This window comes from Nothobranchius furzeri, chromosome 11 (genome assembly GCF_043380555.1).
Source record: "Nothobranchius furzeri strain GRZ-AD chromosome 11, NfurGRZ-RIMD1, whole genome shotgun sequence".
NCBI classification, from domain to species: domain Eukaryota; kingdom Metazoa; phylum Chordata; class Actinopteri; order Cyprinodontiformes; family Nothobranchiidae; genus Nothobranchius; species Nothobranchius furzeri.
Window position 1 is genome coordinate 54,770,091 of NC_091751.1, and position 20,736 is coordinate 54,790,826.

The 20,736-nt window shown below is 39.6% G+C and overlaps 1 protein-coding gene across 3 annotated transcripts in view; it reads left to right on the plus strand.

The window, feature by feature from the left end:
* LOC139061808 (glypican-5-like) overlaps window positions 1–20,736 on the plus strand; it is a 135,804-nt gene that overhangs the window by 37,673 nt on the left and 77,395 nt on the right. The window lies entirely within an intron of this gene.

A 20,736-nucleotide genomic window follows, 5' to 3' on the forward strand; every position in this document is an offset into this window, starting at 1 on the left:
GTGCCTGGGGACAAACCTAGCGACATTTTTTTAGGACCCTTTGCTACTTTCTGTAGAACTTTCTTGTAGAAATTCACTGCAGATTAGCAAAAAAGAAACTATGTGCACTCCAAACTGGTCTTCTGGTAGTAAGGGAAGAGAATAATAATCTGCACATGTGCACAAAGACTGACCAGTCACAATCCTTATCCAGAGAAAGGTACAGCTGAAGCGCTGTAGACTGCTGATTTACATCTGTTGCTGCTGCAGATTCACGCCTCTACTAGAGATGGTGCAAGAGTCAACCTGCTGTCTCTGGGTCTGCAGCCATCAGGCACTTTGGCTCTTCTTGCATTTGGCAAATAAAGTCAGCGGGAGTTTGAACTACCAGCTCTGTGGCTGAATTTCCTTCAGTGACACGGTGATGGTTATTTCATGAGACACCCGCTCTCTTTTGCTCGGTGCACCGGTGTGCGTCGTTCTTATCATGATCTAGATGGAGAGAAAACAGAACAGAAAAGTAGAGAAACTGAGGGGGAAAAGTTGCTTTTCAAGTAAATGCAGAAATGTGACAGAGAGTCAGTGAGAATACGGAGAGCAGGAAGTCTGAGCTATGTCCTATACCAGAACTGTTTGGATCACCACACTCAATTGTGCCTTATACCATTTTATTTATACTTTAAGAATAATGTCTCACATGAAAGCAATTTGGGCCATTTTAATCACACTAATTAATTATTGTAGTTGTAATAAAGGCCTTTGTATTTTCCTCCCTTTCAATCCTAAGAAAGACCTACATGTTTAAAAAAATTCTGTGAAAATTATATATATATATATATATATATATATATATATATATATATATATACACATGTATTTATACATGTGTGTATGTCTCACATGCAACAAATGCATGTGTAAGTTTTAAGTTAAGATACTTGAAGATACTTAAACACTGCATTACGGCATTGCTGATCATTACTCTATTGTGAGGAGTTGAACCACCTGGGTGTGTGAGTACGCTGTCATTCAATACAGTCAGTTGCTAGATCCTGAAATAAAGTAAAAAAATGGTATTAAAGAGGAAGCCATAAAATAACTTTGCACAGGAATTCCCATGACTCATCAGAGCAAAGGCTAAACACAGTTGAAATGTGAAACCATTGGCAGTTGTCTTGTGATCAGATGAATCCAGATTGTATCCTATTAGAAACATTTTTTGAGCCAAAGCTAAGGGAAACCATGCTATTGATTGCTTTCAATGTGATGGTGTTGGCATGTCCATTGATATTTCGAAGTAGCCTGCTGTATGCTATTATCAAAACAACTATCACACTGTGAGTTGGGGGAGGTTAGGACCCAAGATACAGACCCAGGATGACAAGGCAGGAGTAGTGAAAACGTAAAAAATCCTTTATTTAGGGGTAAATCCAAAGGGCTGGAAGCCAAAAACCAAAAAACAACCCCTGGGAATATCCAAAAACACAAGAGACCTAGAGATATTCAAAATACCTAGAGAGGGGGGCGAGATGACGCTGACACAAACAATGAACCGACAAACACAGAAAGACAGGACAGGGTTTTATACTCAGGGGCTGCATGATTAGGAGGGTTGGGCACAGGTGTGTAATGATAGATTTTACTTACTTTAATTAAGGACCATAAGACATTAAAAATCCATTTCTAGTATGAAATCCATCTTATGGACACTGGGTTATTTAAATCAGAAGATTGGATCTTTTTATTACAGGGATTTTAAAATAACACTTTGCATTAACTGAGAGACAAGAGAAGAGAGAGAGAGACTTTCAAACGTTTAAGGAAATTTACTACTAAATGATTTTAAACAATTCAACAAGACTAACTCTCTAATGATGGATGTTCTGTTTGAATGGCGTGTGAGGTGAATGGTGTTTGTGTGAATGATGTTAAATTCAGAACCCTCGCAACCGGAGAAGCAAGTCTGAGTGGGAGATGATGTTTTGCTCCTAACTGATCAGAGTTTGAGACCCGTAGTCATAAACACATGAGACGCCATTGTGTCGCATCCACATACCCTCCGTACAGATCGGGATGCCAGGTCCACGGACCCTCCTTTCGGTACTGGAGCCAATGGTACAGCGTCACAGCACGACAAACCAGTCTTTGGATAGTCTCCAGGTAAAAGCGACAGGTGTTTCACAGCGTCAAAAAGGGACCCTCCTTGGATCAGCGAGTTCAGCTTTTATTCTGAAGGAACCGTTGCTTGGTTGTTAACAATGACAGATTTTTCCCACCTTGATGGTTCTCAGCTTAAAAAGAGAAGTATAGGTGGCCTGTCCATACTTCACTTAACATACAGTGAACTTCATGGGATCTTGAGAAGAGATCTTGAGAACTGAACTTAAGATGGCGCTGGAACTGTTTTATTAATCTGGATGTTTTTGATTCTGGATGAATCAAAGCTGACAGATTTAATAAACACCACAGAGACTCGCCACGCTTCAGACTAGGAAGGTTCTGATTGGATCAGCACTGCAATGTGTCATGTGCTTATTTATCTTAGTGTATCAGCGTGTCTAGTGACTAGAATAAGTCATATTACTTATTAACTCATTCACTGCCATTGTCGACTAAAGTCGTCATTTTAGATCCAACCGGAACGAACCCCCGCGCTGAGAGAACAAACATCTCAGCCCTGAAGCCGATCTTCATCCACATACGTCACAGATCACATGATCAGGAAGCAACACATCCATGTGTTTGGAGATCGTTTTGGGCTGTTCCTGTAAAAAAGTGAGGCGCGAACCGGAAAAGCGTCTGCCGATCACAATTCGACAACGGATTATGAAAGAACGGATAACGCTCGAAACACGCGGCTTCTTCCTGATGTAAGAGGTGAGTCTCCTCTTTGTTTTGGTTGTTTTGGCATCAGCATCATGCTTGCGTGCAACGTTCTGTGACTCTTAAAAAAACAGTAAAAACGGTGAGAAACGCTGGCAGCGAAGGCCGTTAGTGATCAGGAAACGGCTGGCAGTGAATGAGTTAAAAACATATTAATCATAATATTGTGATTTCACAGATTGGGCACATTGTATTATTGACTAACAGTTGTTTTGATTAGCTTTATTGAAAATAGAGTTCTTTGATCTGATAAAAGAAAAGAACAGAGTCTCTTCATCTTCTGTCTTCATTGCTGGAAAGTAAACAGTTTAGAAGCGAATGCATGACCTTGAGGCTGTTTCATGCACTCTGGCGCTGTGTCAAAGGGAACTGTGGAAAAGATTGAATAACCTTATGATACTATGCCAATAACCAAGAGGAGCAGAACAGGGCAGGTGAGGAGAGCCCCAACTAAGACCAGTTAAACAAAGCTACTGAACTGAATAACTTAAAACACTTGTAGAAATAAGACACTGGAGAACTAAAGATAATAAAACTAATGATCTAGGAGTAAGAGAACCAAAACCACTGGAAGACGGGCAGGATGATACCTTAAGGGAGAAATGAACTAGGCAATCTACAATAACAGAAAACACATGATAAGAAAAGTGACAAAGGGAAACATGAGGGAAACCTGGAGAGAACCTGGATGGGGCTGGGGACCACAGGGAGGCACCTGAGGGGGGATGCAGACAAGGAGACACATGAGGAACACAGGGAGACACGTAAGGGGAACCTAGAGAGGTATGGAGAACACAAGGAGACACATGAGGGAGATGCGGAACACAGACCATGACAGCAACATATTTCATTGTTTTACAAGCAGAACAACATCAAATCAGGTTCTGTACCTACAGCAGTGCTATAGTGCTAGTAGATATCAATTAGATATTTGTGATTTTGGATTGCCAAGCACATCCAATGTTGTATTCAGCAGATTGATTTAGATTCGTTGTGCATCTATTATTTCTAAATTATCGTGGTAATCACAATTATTTATCATCTTTTTTAAGTGTACTCCTGGTTTTAAAGTCTATATTATATTTTAAACTTAGTGGAGAAGGCTAATAAAAAGTATTGTGCTTGTTTGAAATGGCTAAAAGAAGCTTGAAAATAGCAGATTTGTGTTTCCCTCATATTTCTGACACTTTAATTTTGATTTGTTTCAGAACTTTGCTTTCTGATGGCATGCACACCACACAAGATCAAATACAGACAGAGAGTGTTGCTAGGCTTAAAGACTGATGTCTGCAGCTATGCATGGAGAAAGCAAGCTTTTATTGTTTGTGCACTGTATGTATATGCATTTGTGTGAGGATGCCTGCTTGGTATTCATGGGGTGGTGAAAGGCTGAGTGCAGGGAGCCCAGTGTGTGAACAAGTGGGATGAAATTGAAAGGTTTCAGCAAACTAGAACTACCCAAGTGGAAATAAACATAAAAAAGGTCCAGGGAAAGGAAGTAAACCAAGTTCAGATGCTGGCATCAAACGTTTCGCTCTCAATCTTTTTTTTTTTTAAGCCATGGTGCCTCAGCTTTATATGCTTCATGTTTCAATTTAGTCATTTAAATAAGTGATACAAATTTGCCTTCGCCTTTAACAATGGTCTGTTTTTCTTTTGTAAATTGGCACGTATAAACACCAGTTTTATACACTTTGTATTTGGTGGAAAAAAATATCAATGTGTCTGTTATGTGGCCTTCTGATTTGCAGACTACACAGTCTCCACTGTATGTCACTGGATCATAATTACAAAAAATACTGTACACAGATGGACATACATATGATGCATAAAGTCTGCACTGTTTGCAGGTATCAAGTTTTGGTTCTGCAAGGCAACCTTGGATCACTTCTGTTTTAAACACACTCCTGCTCTTACTGAGATGGAGCATGAATGTTTGTCAAAGAGAAGTGGTCATGGATATTAAGGGAGCCAGGGGCAGAATTATGTGGAGTAGACACAATTAGGAGCATGTTGGAAAGTTTCCAGTAACAGGGGCTGTTCCCATTGGAGCCTGGTAGCTCCAGTGTTTAGTCAGGTTTTCTTCCTCTGAATACTCACTTGTTGAATTCATCTTAAAATTTCTCCCTCCACAGTTAGTTGTACTTTGGAGACTGCCGACTGCTGTTTATTGACATGGCTGTTAAAATGTTATAGCTTATTTGACCTTCAAGGATTTTTTAAAAATTTATTATCCAAGTTGGTATTGATGGAAAGATGTGGAAGTATTATAACACAGAAGCAGTTATTCCGTCACATTTTTCTTCATTATTTATATAAGTAAATGGAAACAGATCCAGACCTTAAAGATCTTCCAGGTCAGCTTATGTAATAATAATAATAATAAAAATAATAATGAAAAAAAAAAACTGAAAATGAAGATCATGTCAATAAGTGATGGTGGCTATTTTAGTAAAACATGGTGGCACTCAGGTGAAGTTTTAGGAATATCCTTTTCATTAATTATTGTCACAGATAATTTTCTGCATGGTCTTTGTCCTATTTTCAGTTTGCTGCTAAGTTTGTCTTTGAAAACAGTTCCAAACCACTTACTTTAGGTCAAAATTAGATGAGAAAGCTTAACAATTAACTTTACTTACATTTTTAATACATTTGCTGTGGTCTCTAGTAGGAATGAATGCATTGTCAGTCTTACACGGTGGGGGGTGGGGTGGGTGTGTGGGGGTGTGGGGGCTTTGTACCTGTATCAGGAACTAGAAGTGAGCCAGATCTGAGTTGAGTTGCAGCTGGCAAGCCGAATGAGGTCTTGTTTTCTTATAATTGGACATCTCGCCTCAGATTGGCTATCGGCAAAAAAACGTGACCACTGACTGTTTGGTCTGCAACATCTCCACAAATAACACAAGCCTGGAGTTTGTTATGTTGTGGAGTCGCTGATGCTAACGGTTACGGGATTCGTGGCACTGCCCTGGAGTGGTTCAGATCATATCTGGCACAGAGAAGTTTCTGTGTCAGCTTAAACAGTTTCCACTCTTCCTCTGCTCCATTGTCATGTGGGGTTCCTCAGGGCTCAATACTTGGTATCTAGTTTTTAGTTTGTATCTGCTGCCTCTAGGATCCATTTTTAGAAAGCACAAAATTGCCTTCCATTGCTATGCAGACGATACACAGATGTATCTCCCGCTAAAACAAAAAGATGGCTGCAGTATAAAATCTCTAGCAGTTTTTTTGGATGAGGTAAAATCTTGGATGGCTTTTAACTTTTAAAATTTTGCTGAGAAAAAGACAGAGATAATTGTCTTTGGTACTGGTACCTCCAGCAGGCCCACTCCTATGGACTTAGGCCCCTTGGCTCTGCACAGAAAGCCAACAGTGACCAACTTTGGTTTTAAAATGGACAGTGATTTTAGGTTGGACAGTCAGACCAGTGCAGTTGTCAAATCCAGCTTCTTCCATTTGAGACAGTTGGCAAAGGTAAGGCATATTTTGACTAAAGAGGATTGTAAAACTGCAATCCATGCTTTTATTACAACTCGTCAGGATTACTGTAACTCTTTGTATTTTGGTATGAGTCAGTCCTCACTGTCTCGATTTCAGCGAGTGCAAAATGATGCTGCTCGACTTTTAACTGGTACAGGAAGGAGTGAACACATCACTCCTGTTTTATCGTCACTGCACTGGCTTTCTGTCCATTTTAGGGTTCATTTTAAACTTCTTTTATTTGTTTTTAAGTCTTTAAACGGTCTTGCCCCGCCCTACCTCTCTGAGCTATTGCACATTCACTCCTCCTCTCGGTTGCTCATGTCATCTGATCAGTTGCTCCTGGTCGTTCCAAGGACACAGCGTAAGCTCAGAGGGGATAGGGCCTTCGCTGTTGCTGCTCCCAGATTATGGAACTCTTTGCTGGCACGTGTTAGAAAGCCCTCTTCACTGGGAACTTTAAAATCATCTTTAAAGACCCACCTTTTTAGCTTGGCTTTTAACACCGTCTAAAGTTTGGATTTCTATTTGATTTTAGTGTTTTTGTCTTAGTGTGCTTTTAATTTTATACTGTATTCTATGTTATTCTGTTTTATGCTTTTATGTTTTTATGTTCAGCACTTTGGTCAGCGAGGGCTGTTTTTGAAGTGCTTTATGAATAAAGTTGGCTTGGCTTGGCTTAGCTTCTACTAGTCGAGACATTCTCTGCTGTTTCTGAGTCAAAATGGGTGAGTCCATGAATAAGTGACAGTGTGACACAGATCTGTCAGGATTTTCTAATCCTAGCAATTCAACGGTGTGTTTTCAGTCAGAAACTAATGCAGGCAATAGGTGTAGGAGGCTATTTTCATGAAAAACTCAGAGTGACTAATTATAATCAGAAATAACCATAAAAAATATTTTTTCATGAAGTTGACCTTTACACCCTTAGAAGATCTCCAGTTAGAATAAAAACCATAACTTTAAATAGTTTTTTAAACTCCTGTCCTCATGGAAATGGTGTTTGGTGAACACTATTTCAGGCTCACATCCACAGAGGTGCAATGCTCAAGGAGGCCCAAAGCAAAATATTTGGAGACAAGTTCCAGAGTATTACAAGATCATGAAAAATGCTACCCATGTGGTTTGGTGCAGCGAGCCAAAATGCAACTTTCTGAAGAAAAACAAAACCCAATGACATAATCTATGACCCCCCAAGAATCCTCTCACCACATTAACCTGTGTTGCTCACTTCTCTGGAGCGACTACCCTGCATGATTCATTATTTTCTCAACTACACACTTGATTCAGCGGTTGAATTACAGTTTCAGGTCCACATCTTCTAAAATATACAGGAGTATTATTCCTAAGGGACCACCTGGACACAATCTCGTTTGAACCCCCTCTTATATATAACATTTTCAACTGTTTTTATCTTGTCATGCTGACTTTTATGGGGAATTTAGCAGTCTTTTAATCTAAAGATTGATGCTGATGTGCAGATAAGCTTTAGAAAGTTATCCATCATAAAATCAAATGTTACACAGATTCTATACAATTTCTATTTTTAATACTTAAGATGCAGAATATTCCGTGTTAGTGTATTTATACATGAGTCATCATTCTAATTCATGTGCACCTTTAACTTCGAGTGTTAGGCTGATGTGATCAGCAGTCCATTAGCTAATAGGTGAAGGTCAGTTCCTCTTAATCACAGTCATGTTGATGTGCAGTAGCCCTCATCACCACAGGAAATGTGTCTCTCCCTTTTTATTTGTGACACTCTTAATATTGGAATGGCCACATGCTGTAAAGTGAAAATTGCGTGATTTTTAGAAATACAACACAAGATTATGCATATGAAATGTTCAAATGGTGGGATGTCAACAACGAGGTTTAGTTATTATCTACTTGAACTTATTTGCATTTAGTAGTAAATGAATGGATGGTGTGGAAAAACCGAAGAATGTTGGTAAGGAGGTAAATTTATTGCTGTAGTTTATAAATCTAATTAGTAATGACAAATAAAACCCATATTTGGGCTTCTTCACTGTCATGAAACAGTAGGTTGATAGAAAATTTAAGGTGAATGCTCAGAGAGGTCGGTGAACCCAAAAACTACGGACAAACAGGAAGCTGAAATAAGAGCCTGACAAGTGAATGAAAACAGGAGGCTTATAAACTGTGTGAGGTAATCACACAAACAGAAACAGGTGTGCTGATGGGAGTCTGGTGTGTGAAATGAACTGGGGAGCTGAGGGAAATACTAAACTCAACAAAAGAGAACACAGATCATGGCACCCACACTGTTCAGTCCATGTTAGTGCTCCGACGTCGAGTTGAATAAGACACTTGTTTATTCAACTAAACGTCGACAGAAAAAATGAACAAATAAAAAATGTGTTAATTAATATTGATAAATACAGCAATTTTAAATACATAAAAATAATGAGTGTTGATTCTACAATAAACTAGCATTATCCTTTTATAACATGTACCAAAGTCATACATACTAAATAGAAGAGACGTTTTGGGTCCCTTATCACAAGCTGCAGCTATAAATTGTTGAAATCATTAGCTCTTTTATGAATTTATAGTGAATTCATTGCTCTCCTTTCATGTTGTCTGCAGGATGTTTTTGGTAATGAGACTCTGATCATAAATTAAATGTTATGACATCTAAAGTGAATAAGAGCATTCACAGCATCTCATGTTCAAATTAATAACATTTGAATATCAAATACTAAAACTTTCCTCACTCATTCCAGAGAGTTTACAGTGTGACAGACTTTTCTCAGTCTGAGTTCTAGAATTACATTTAAAAAAATAATGTACCACAGAAACAAATGCTAGTAATTTCTAGCAGATTATCATGCATCTCTTATTTATTATTTTCCTAAATGCATGACCTCATGTGGTCCTTTTTTGTACTTTTTCACAGGGTTTTAAAACCTAAAATAAAGACATTTCTATTTTGACAAACGAAAATGTATTCATTTAAGTCAATCCTTGTAATTTTTTCAATAACACGAGAAAAAGCAGAATGAGCCCAAATCCTTTGAATGGAGCTCAGTTTTAATTTGGGGATAGGACAATTTAAAAATAAGCTCAAGAACATTTTACTCCAAACATTTTTCTCTCCAAGCCGACTGACATATTTTAAATACTATGACTTGTTTTAGTGTGTTAGAGTTGGAAGTGACTTCAGACACCTAAATGTGTATAAAGCAGATTCCTTGGTATGTCCCATTTAATCTTGACATAATGATACGACGCAGCAGCTGCTGTAACGTTAACACAAGTGCCTGCTGCATCTGTGTTATGATTTTAGTGGTGGTGCTTTGGAAGACTTCAAATGAACACCTGGCCTCCTAAAGTTTTTATTCCCAAGCTTTTTCATCTCCTTTTGTCTTTTATGTTCCACTGTATCACAGAAAAACCTTCCTTTTCCACCCCAAACACAAGACTGAGTTGCTGGCATATCTTGTCCCACTTTGTGGCTGTCATTGTCTTTTACAGAAACTGACAAAAGCTGTCTCTAAAGTCTCCAGTAAACAGCCGTTTTTGCAAGACGAGCCCACAAGTCTCCAGTTTTCCGATCATCTGTGAATGATTTAATCAGAGTAAACAAGCCTCAGTGCAGCAAGAGGAGCTAAGTGTGCTCTTTGCTGATTGGAATCTAAAAGGCTTTTTACTATGATATACAAGTGACTGCATTTCTCTTTAATTAGCATTGACTTCATTTGGGTTGAAGGCACAGAAAAAGGAAGAAGAAGACAACTTGATAGAGACAGATAGATACAGACAGGGTGATTTAGAAAAGGATGGAAAAATCAGCCTAAAAAAGCAGAAATGTCAGAAATAAACAGAAGGAAAGGGATCAACCCAGCACATTTATACACTGTTCATTTAAGGTTGTTCAGCTAAATGTGATCACTTTTTTTTTTGAAAGTCGAGGTTTTCAGTAATGATTTGAGTCAAATGATGCCCACCATCCTCCATGACAAGAAGAGTAAAATAATCATCAACTTTATTGTCAGACTTAAAGTCTACATTTAAAAACAACAAACACAAGACACATTAAAACTATACAAAAATGATAAAAGTATATAATCAGTCACTCTGAGTTTTTTATACAGAATGAACATATAAATGTCCTCCTACACTTATTTCCTGCATTAGCTTCTGATGTAAAATAGCAGAGGTGTGGACTCGAGTCATTATTTTAATGACTACTGACTTGACTTGATAAAATCTATAAAGACTTACGACTTTACTTGGACTTGAACGCCAATGTCTTGTGACTTGAATCGGGGTTAATCAGAAGATTCTAGGATTTTTGCTTCATGAAGTAATTGTACACACTTGGTTTTGATTCAGAAAAGAGTCAGGTTTATAACTGTAAGAATTTATTTTAGAAACAATTAAAACACGACAAGTGAACTAAGCATTTACTGCGATGTTGGTCAGAACTTCCGAATCTCAGAGAGCTGAGTTCTGGATGTAAAAGAATTTGGTCTGCGTTAAACTATGAGGTTGATTGTTATCAAAAACACATTCATACGCAATCTCACTGTGTTCTACCTCACCCTTGATGACCCTCGTCATGGATCCGGAGGTCAGAGAGGTCGGATGACCTCAGGGCACCCAGGTCCAGTAGATTGACCGTAAGCACCGTCTTCTCAAGTTCAGAGATGTCACCAGGCAGCACAGGTTGGAATCAGCTTGCGTCTCAGGAATAACTCTTAAGGAGTTGAACAATATCAGCTTTGTTCTGCAGAAACTGTTTGCTGTCTCAGCCTCATAGGTGCAAAAAGGTTTTGACGACGTGTCAAGATCTTGGATGGTTAAAGAGATTTGGCTAAAGATGGCCGGTCTGAAGCTTTCTCTAGAACTGGCAAATTACTCAAAGTAATCTAGTTTTAAGGAATTGATATTATGATTTTGACAGCCAATCAGAGGCTGACAAGTTTGGAGAAGTTTTACCAAGAATCTCAGAAACACGCCTTCTTTAATCCGGAGGCTCTGATCTGGGTAAAATGTTAGCTATGTGTAATGGATTTAGCTTAACCCCAGGTTTCCACAGGAGCCGTCAGCAGCACGTTACTGCAGCAGCACGTCTTGCTCGCGTAAGCTGCTGCTTGGCCCTTCCCACGAGACGCGAAGCAGCAGGGGAGCAGCTGTCACCGACCGAGCACGAAGTACACGAGTGACTTCGTCAGTAAACACAACAACAAGCAGGAGAAAATTACAACATGGTTTGTGTAAGTAAAGCAACCGGAAGGCAGTACGTTCTTTATTCTGAAAATCTCGGGAGCTTCTCTCCATTTCCGCGTCCGATTTCCTGTCTTTCCTTCCCCAAAAATGTCGAACTTGACCCGTTTCAGAGGCGTCGCGCGTAGAAAATAGAACCGGCGTGTAAAGGCCGCGACATGCTGCTCCTGAGACGCGGCCGACTCGCGCTGCTGACGGCTGCTGACGGCTCCAGTGGAAAAGGTTCTGTTGACCACAGCGGTTCCTATCAGCAGCTATGACGTGCTGCTGCAGTAACGTGCTGCTGACGGCTCCTGTGGAAAGCCGGGGTAACAGTACTTGTTATTGTGGATGTGCAGGTGTGAGGACCTTGTCATCAAAACATGTTGAACACATTGCAGTCTTAGTAGACAAACATAACATAACATCCATTCAGTGAGCACAAATTAATGAAGCATTTCATTATACTATAATTATTATAAGTAGCAATACACAAATGTTTATTTAATGATTATCTAGATTATAAGTCATAGGAGAAGTTCATATTGATTCATTATAATCATTCTTGAATTTAGCAATTGATTTGAGCCAGAGTTCTTCTACTGGAGGCAGACAGATGAGACCTTGGGGAAAGAAAGTTATTGTTTTTCTTTCAGACTAGCAGAGTCTGAATCCCAAGCCTGCTCATTTAAAGGGAACACAAGCAATGTTGTGTCTCCTTTCTGATCATATGTTGAATAGATGGTGAAAGGTCAGGCAGTGCCTAAACTGACCGTTGCTGGACGCTACCGATGCATCGATAAATCCTAGGCCTAGGGCCCACGGGGTTAACTCTGAGGAGTTTGGAGCTGCCTCCTTCAGGCCATAGATACACAGATCTGTTCCCATGTTGGATTTCAAACCAAACTGGTTTTGTGTTGTTGTTAAACAGTGACACAGATGATCAAGTAAAATGTTTTCTAAAACCTTTGAAATAAAACAAGCTATTGGCCTGTAGTTATGCAGGATCTCAACTTTACAGGATTTGTCTTTTATGATAGGCACCAAAGTCAATGATAAATAACTTGCACTTGTGTGGTGCCTTTCAGAGCCAGAGGACTCCAAAGTGCTTTACACTAGAGTGTGTCACTCACCCATTCACACACTACAATGTAGCCACAGCTGCCCTGGGGCACACAGACAGAGGCGAGGCTGCCGAACACAGGCGCCACCGGTCCCTCCAACTGCTAACCCACCAACAGCAGGCAAGGTGGGTTAAGTGTCTAATGGTATTCATAACTGTTACTCTGTATCATCCTTGACCATGTTCATTAATTTTGAACACCTATATTTATCCTGTAAACAATGGTGGTGATACAATTCAGAGTTTACTTTTGTGCTGGTCGAGGTCCATCACAGAGCCAAACAAACCGACACAAACGATAATGCACAGTTATGTGTATGGTAAATTTAACCCCCCCCCCCCCCCCCAAATCAACAACATAAGTATAAACGTGTCTAATTTAAAGAAAAATCTTTATTTTTTTAAGACATGAAACAACCAAGTTTAAGGCATTTGAAGCTATAGATTTTCTACACTTAAGACATAAAAGCAATCTTGCTTCCCTTAATAATTTTGTCTTAAAATGTATATTGTTTTTTTTTTATCTAACTTGGTTTCTGTTTAACTGATTAAATAGCACAGCTTTTCTTGTAGTGGTTGTCCACCACGGTCTAATTAAAGTCAACATTTAGAACCCACTTCTACAAAAGTTGTGATTAAAAAAAACAAAGCAGTGCTGCTGAGGGAGGAGATAAACGTTTTTATTCCCTCAACACACCCAGATCATCCCAGATGGCCCAGGATTTTTACTGGCAACCATCCAGTCACACGCCTGCTTCCTTAACCTCAAGGCCTCCACCACCACGCTGCAAGACTAAAGACAAAAGCCGTTTATCTGGCTGGATCCATGTGCACTTGGCACTATATTGGACCCTACACTCAGTCTAGTTCAGATGAAGTTCAGATCTTTGCGTGACATTAGCGTGTTGGTAAATGGCCATGATAGAGGCCATTTTGGTGTAACAAATACTCAGAAAACCTCCCAGTACAGTAAACTGGTCTTTAAATGTTACAGGGCTGTTTGCTGTCTTCTGATTTACCTTTTAGTTTTACTTTCTAGATTTCAAAATGAAATTGTTCTGTCATGAATGGTCCTTTCATTTCTATGTTTTGCAATTAAACATTGTTTTTTATACAAACATAATAATAAATTGCTCAACTATAATTAATTCAGACAGCAGTGGTACTTTTTTTGCCCTGAGGTCTCTTGTTGTTGCCAAGCACTGGAACAGAGGCTCTCTCTCTCAATATCCTGTCTGTACCTGACTACTTACTTATAAACTGTATTATAACTGTATCACTTTAATACAATAAACAGTCAAATGACTCTCATATAAATCATTGAGCAAAATTTGTTCATTGTTCTTGATTTGACTTGACTTTTCCTAACTTATTCTTTTAGAAACACTCAGTCGTTTTGAATAGAGGTCATTAAATAGAAATGTGAAAACACTTCACAAAATGAATGTTTTTGATTATCTTCAGTGTCTTCTTTTAGCCCTGTTTTGCATCATGTCATACCCACATCGTCATTTTAAACAGAAGCCATTATAGTTACTGAGAGTGGCTACACGGGGAGTGCAACGTCCAGTCCACAAGGAGGTGGTGAAGATAGGTGCCGGTTCTTTTTAAAGTGCCGTGGCATAGCTGTTTACAACATTGTGGAGTACGTTACAACAGACATTACGACATGAAACGGCTCTTTGGCACACACCCAACTGAGCCCAACCCAATTCATAAACAAAAGAGTCACTTTCCACTTCCTGTTCTCAAGTCCTGTGTGATGTTGTGACTATTGCAAGATTTTTCAAGAAGCCTTCGGCGGTGTAGTTAGTCATGTGTGACCATTTGACTTGCCATAACTTCATTGCTTCCGTGGCGCAGCACATCTGTCTTCTGTGTGTCCCAGGCTTTAGCATTCAGGAAACAGCAGAGAACATAGAAGTTCCTTCAGGCTTGTTTATTTGTGGAGATAAGTTATCAAAGTAGCACAGCAGATGGAGTCAGTGGCAAAGTCACGCTAGTGTTAGCCAGTCCGAGGCGAGATGTCAAAATATCAGGAAATAAGACTCCAGATACTGCCGTCACCAGTTCAAATCTGATCTGGCTCACTTCAAATTCCTGAAACAGGTGCACCGGAGCTTTTGTTTCTCAGAGTCTGACTTACAGTACAAGGCGTTCTTTTCTACCTCAGCAAATGTATAAACATATGATTAAAGTTAACATTTAAGAATGTTTTGAAAAGTGTTCTAATAATTTGCTGCTGTCAAGCGGAAGAATTTGTGGCCGAAGATAGGAGAGGTATTGGGGATGATGAGCTTATAATATATTCACTGGACCTAGTGTGATATTAATTATGCCAAGTGAAGAAGGAAGGTCAAGTTGAGAGGTGCCTTGCCTAGTAAACAAAAATAAGTATTTTGATGGTGAAAGGAAGGCCAGCCCACCAGTTCATAGGGACCACAGTGGAGGGTGTAATAATGACCATGTAAAAATGGATTGCTGAGCGATGAAGAATTTCCAGTATTTTAGGGCAGAACATGATACCATTTTGTAGATCATATTTTGTAGTCTAGTTTTGGGAATATTGTCATATTAACAAGCATATGTTTGGCAGTGTGAGTAAAGCAAGCTTTATTATGAAAAAGAAGAGCAAGTGTTTCTTTGAGTTTTGATTGCAGATTGTTAATAGAGGTGGTGAAGGATAAGATGAATCTAGCCGGATGCTCAGCTATTTTTAAGGTGTGACCTAAACTAAAGCGGAGCCATGAATACCTTAAATCTTTGGGGGAATGGAGTTACTTTTTTTTATCTTAGATAAAACAGAGGTTAGGTTGAATTAAGAGCAGCTTCTGCAGAGGTGGGAGAAGAACCAACTGAGTACAAGATGGTATGATCAGCATACATGTGATTCTAAGAATTACCAGTAGCTTTGGCGTTATTGTGGTAAAAAGATAAAAGAGTTGGGCCAAATATGGAGCCCTGAGGTATTCCATTGGAAATAAGAAGTGTTTTTGACTAAAGGTTTCAGTCCACAGCTACTGGATATGATTGGTTTGATAGTTGGAGAACTGATCACAGCAAGAAGGAGATGAGCAGGGTTCGCATTATGCCATGTGAAGTTCTTGAAAAGTAAAAAGTAGGTAGATATATCCAAACTAAACCTTCTGAAACGTATAAAGCAAAAATGTTACATAAGCAAGTAATATTTCTATATTTGCTACAAATCAGATCACCTTCAAAACTCAGCACACCCAGGGCTGTTTCAAGGCATTTTAGGGACCAGGGCAAAATAGAGTTGGAGACCCACTTCAGAGGAAATAACCATGACATTTAAAATATGGTGGTAATGTCAAAGTTTACGAAATAGCTTTCGCATGAAATCACAATAAGATATTTGAGATTTGGAATTTTTTAAGATGGCAGTAATCCATTGTGGTTGTTGCTCTCTCAAACTAGCTATTAGTTTGTAAACTTGCTCATAAAAAATCAGTTTCATAGGTTAAAAAAATGTCCTTTTTGCCCCTAATGCTGGATATTAGAGTTTTTACTTTAGTAGTCTTGACAAGCATTTATTTATCCCAGTTAACATGAGTAATAATGTAAATAAACGGCCTTTAGTGAGTGAAAAAGCCATCTTCACGATGTGTCCCACAGTGCTTGAGGTGAGAGGGGGCTAAGAAAGTTCCCTTGGCTTTACTGGGTAATCCCATGATAAATAAACCAGAAAGAAAGACCACTGCTGCTATCTGTAAGCCAATACTTCTCAAGTGAAGGGATGGCCCTGGGCTTGGCTAGGATGTAGCCGATCCTCTTGCAGTGCACTTTTTCCCCCACATTGTTGCTTCAGGAAGATCTATGCATAAAGCACACAGGCACATTTTGAGAAAAGATACAAAATAACATGACCTCATCTAAACTAATGCATGGTGGAAATATCATTTAACTTTTTTCCTAATATCTTTTTTATGCGAACGATAAAGACATTCCTTTAAAATGTTTTAGCTGCAGCTCACAGCAGGGGTTAATTTTATATTAGATGGCTCAAATGCACATAGAACACATGCTTTAGATTTCCCCAAAGTCTTTCTGCATGGAAGGCATTCTCCCCATCAATCTTCTCCATCTATCAGTCTCTGTCCTCAAGTAATCATATCGGGAATGCCCCACTAAATAGTTGACATTTTTAAGGTATAACAAGGGCAGACAGGTGGCCAAACACACAGACACACTGAAATCCAAGCATGAATGCTTTACCCAACTGGGATTCCCATTCCCACGCCATCATCAGGTCAGAGGATAATTGATTTATGGGCAAGTTTTAGGTCACATCATTATTCAGCTTGTCATCTGATTGGCCCTCAGAATTAAACGGTCAGCAGAGTAATTACATAAGAGCATGTCTCTCTTTCTCAAGAGAATTCTTAAGAGGATACTGTTTATTTTCTCTGCAATGGCTTTGCCTTCTGTTTACTCTGTTGTCTGTTTAGTTAGGCAGAAGAATCATTTGTGTTAGGATTGTTATTTGAAAAATGGTCTTCTCCGTAGTTTTTCTCGAGAGGTCCTGTGATTTTGAACGTTCTTTCTGCGGTATGTGAAGAAAAGTATTGGCGTACTGCAAACAGAACTGAATCTGACCTTTTGGTGTTCATATTTTACTCAGATGTTTACGTTTTTGTCTTTTACCATAATAGCTAAGTGTCACACAATGGCAGGCAAGAAATGGATCCAGATACGAAACTTAAGGACACTTGCTTGAAAAGAAAACACTGTCGCTGATTTGTTTGAGGCCATTAATTTATATACTGCTTTTGGCTCACATTTTAGAAGAGAGTTATATTGATTTTGAAATACTAAAGTTCATTCTAGATACTTAAAATTAGTTTCCTTGGTAACCATATGTATGTATATTTACTGTACAAAATCTCAGGTGTGAAAAAAATACTGATTTTTTTTTCACAAACATAAATAATGATTGTGAATTTTTAACAATTTACAAAATGCAAAGTGAGTGAACCAAAAAATACCAAAAAAAAAAAAAAGGCTTTAAGAATTATCTTCAGCATAAAGAACAAGAAGTCCAGAGCCCTCATTCATCAAACATCCTATATTTGATCCTAGGAATGAAACTTAAAATGTTCGTATGAACGGCCAAAATCCTAATTTATGAAATATGTGGTGGTCACTATTACGCATATTCCTCCTTAATCGATGGATGATAAATCCCACATGTGCATACCAGGTGCCATTTACATACACAAACGCAATTGGTCACACCACATCCTAAGACCGTGAAACAGTAAATGGCAAATGGCCCGTATTTCTATAGGACCTTCTTAGACTTCCACAACCCTCCAAGGGACTTCACCACACAGTCATCCGCACACATTTACACACTGGTGGTGATGAACTATAACATAGCCACAGTTGCCCTGACGGACACACTGATGAAAGCGAGACTGCTGAACTCTGACGGCACTGGTCCCTCCGACTACTACCAGCAAGCAAGGCAGGTTGAGTGTCTTGTCTCTCAGAGCCCCAATCTCAACATTGTAGAGTATGTCTGGGGTTGCATGGAGATATGAGGAAGCCTACATCCACAGAAAATCTGTGGTTAGTTCTTCAAGATGTTTGGAACTATACCATACCATTTAATTTGTATAGCACATTCCAAATACAGTATGAGAGCTGTTCAAAGTGCTGCACAAGCAAATACAACAAACTAAAAACAATAAAACAAAGATAAAAAAAACGGTAAAAGCATAGGAAAAACAGCAACATTGAAACAGATAAACAGGAAAAAAAACAGAAATTGAAAACACAGACGAGAGTCTGTGTTTTTGTTTTTTAGTGCCACATAAATTTGGCAGTCATCAGCATAAATATGATAGCCGATACCATACAAGCAAAGATTTGGCCCAGTGGCAGGAAATATATTCAAAAGTGGAGTTGCCAAAGAATGTAGCCCTGTGGCACACCACAGGGCAGAGAGCATAAGGTTAAGGTGCAGTCCCCAAGCTGGACAGTAATCGAACAATTTGATAAATATGAGCAAAACCATTCCAGTGCAATCCCCGTTACCTCTACCTGTCACCCCTACCCAAGACCCAAGCTGGTCCAAAAGAATGCAGTGATAACTGTATCAAAGGCAGCAGATGGGTCCAACAGGAGCAGCAACAGGCTGACAGGATGTCAGATGACAGGAATCGGAACAACCTACCAGCCACATTTCTTCAAAAATTGCAATTGTAGCTAGAAGAATTGAGGCAGTTTGGAGACAAAGGGTGGTCACACCAAATTTTGATTAATTTCATTTTTGTTCATTTACTGCTTTTTGTTGATAGATGAAAATCAATCATCAACACTTCTATTTCTGAAAACATTCTTTGTTTACAACATTTCTTCACACCTGCCTAAAACTTTTTCACAGCACTATATATATGTATGTGTGTATATATATATATATATATATATATATATATATATATATATATATATATATATATATATATATATATATATATATATATCATCGACATAAATATACTAGACATCTCCTTTCCATAGGCTCCAATGTCACGTTTTTGAGGCCAAATGGGAGGTGGCCACCACCGCCATTTTGACCGGGTCACAGGTTCCGTCAAGCCCAGACAATTCCGCAAAAGGGAAGAGAGGAGGAGCTGAGGGTGGGGCTCTAAGGCTGGGATCAACTGACGACACCCGGTCGAACTAGCTACAAGCTAACCTGAAGCTAACCCTGGCTAACCCAAAGCTAACGCGGAGGTGGGAGCTAAGCTAACGGAAGTAGCAACCTAGTTACAACCGGAGTTAACTGCACAACACCAGAGCTTCTGAGTCAAAGATACGCCGGGCTGACTGCTGGGTAAAACCGGGTGGAACAAAGAGGTCTCCGAGACCTCCACAAGCTGGCAGCCGCACAGCAGACAAGCGCAGCTGCGATCTGAAATCTGAGATGCTGCCGCTGGGGAGAACCGGGTGGAAAGGTTCACAAGCCGGCAACCCCCGCATCAAACAGAAGCCACGATCAGACAGAGATGCGCCGAGCTGCAGGGAGAAAGAGCTGGTATTCCACACAGCAAACGGAAGCTGCGATCAGACAGAGATGTGCCGAGCTGCAGGGAGAAACAGCCGGCATTCCGCGCAGCAAACAGAAGCCGCGATCAGACAGAGATGCGCCGAGCTGCAGGGAGACCCAGCCGGCAGCCCAGCGCATCAAACAGAAGCCGCGATCAGACAGAGATGCGCCGAGCTGCAGAGAGAAAGAGCTGGTATTCCACACAGCAAACAGAAGCCACGATCAGACAGAGATGCGCCGAGCTGCAGGGAGAAACAGCTGGCATTCCGCGCAGCAAACAGAAGCCGCAAAGCCAGGGGAGAAACGTGTGGAAAACATCGGTCTCCTGAGAGCTCCACAAGCTGATAGTCGGAACCCAGCTCCACCAACATGTTACTGTATATTTCAACCCATTTTCTAAGATGCAGCATCATGTTAAATGCACTGGGTTTTACCCTATTACATTTAAATTTCATGGTTAAACAGTACATGTTAAAATCTAAGCTCAGCTCAGCAGTGACCTAAAATACATAAATATAATTTTACTTACCGAAAAAAATGAAGTGGAGACTCCTTGGACGCTCTATTAGTGCAATTAATGCCACAGCAAGTCATTTTGTCCAACAATTGCACAAAAAAATATCCAAAGAAGAATACACAAACACAGACTCAAAATGCCGGAGAAGTTTCCAAGCCAGACCGAGGCTCTACCGAGGCCTTTCCACGGAGCTAGCTCTGTGGTCACGTGGGTCTGAGGTGGCGGTCACCTGTGTCGGATGCTCATTAATTATACAGAATTTTAGGCTTTTAATACACAAACAGAAGAGTGAGAAAAAATTCACCCCCCTCAGAGTTGTCATGAGTGTAAACTAGATAATTTAAACAAAAAACATGTTTTGGTACCAGGCTGTAAACATGTTTATTTCTGCTGTGAAATTGCTATTTTTAACATGGGAGTCAATGAGGATTTGCTCGCTTCTGACAC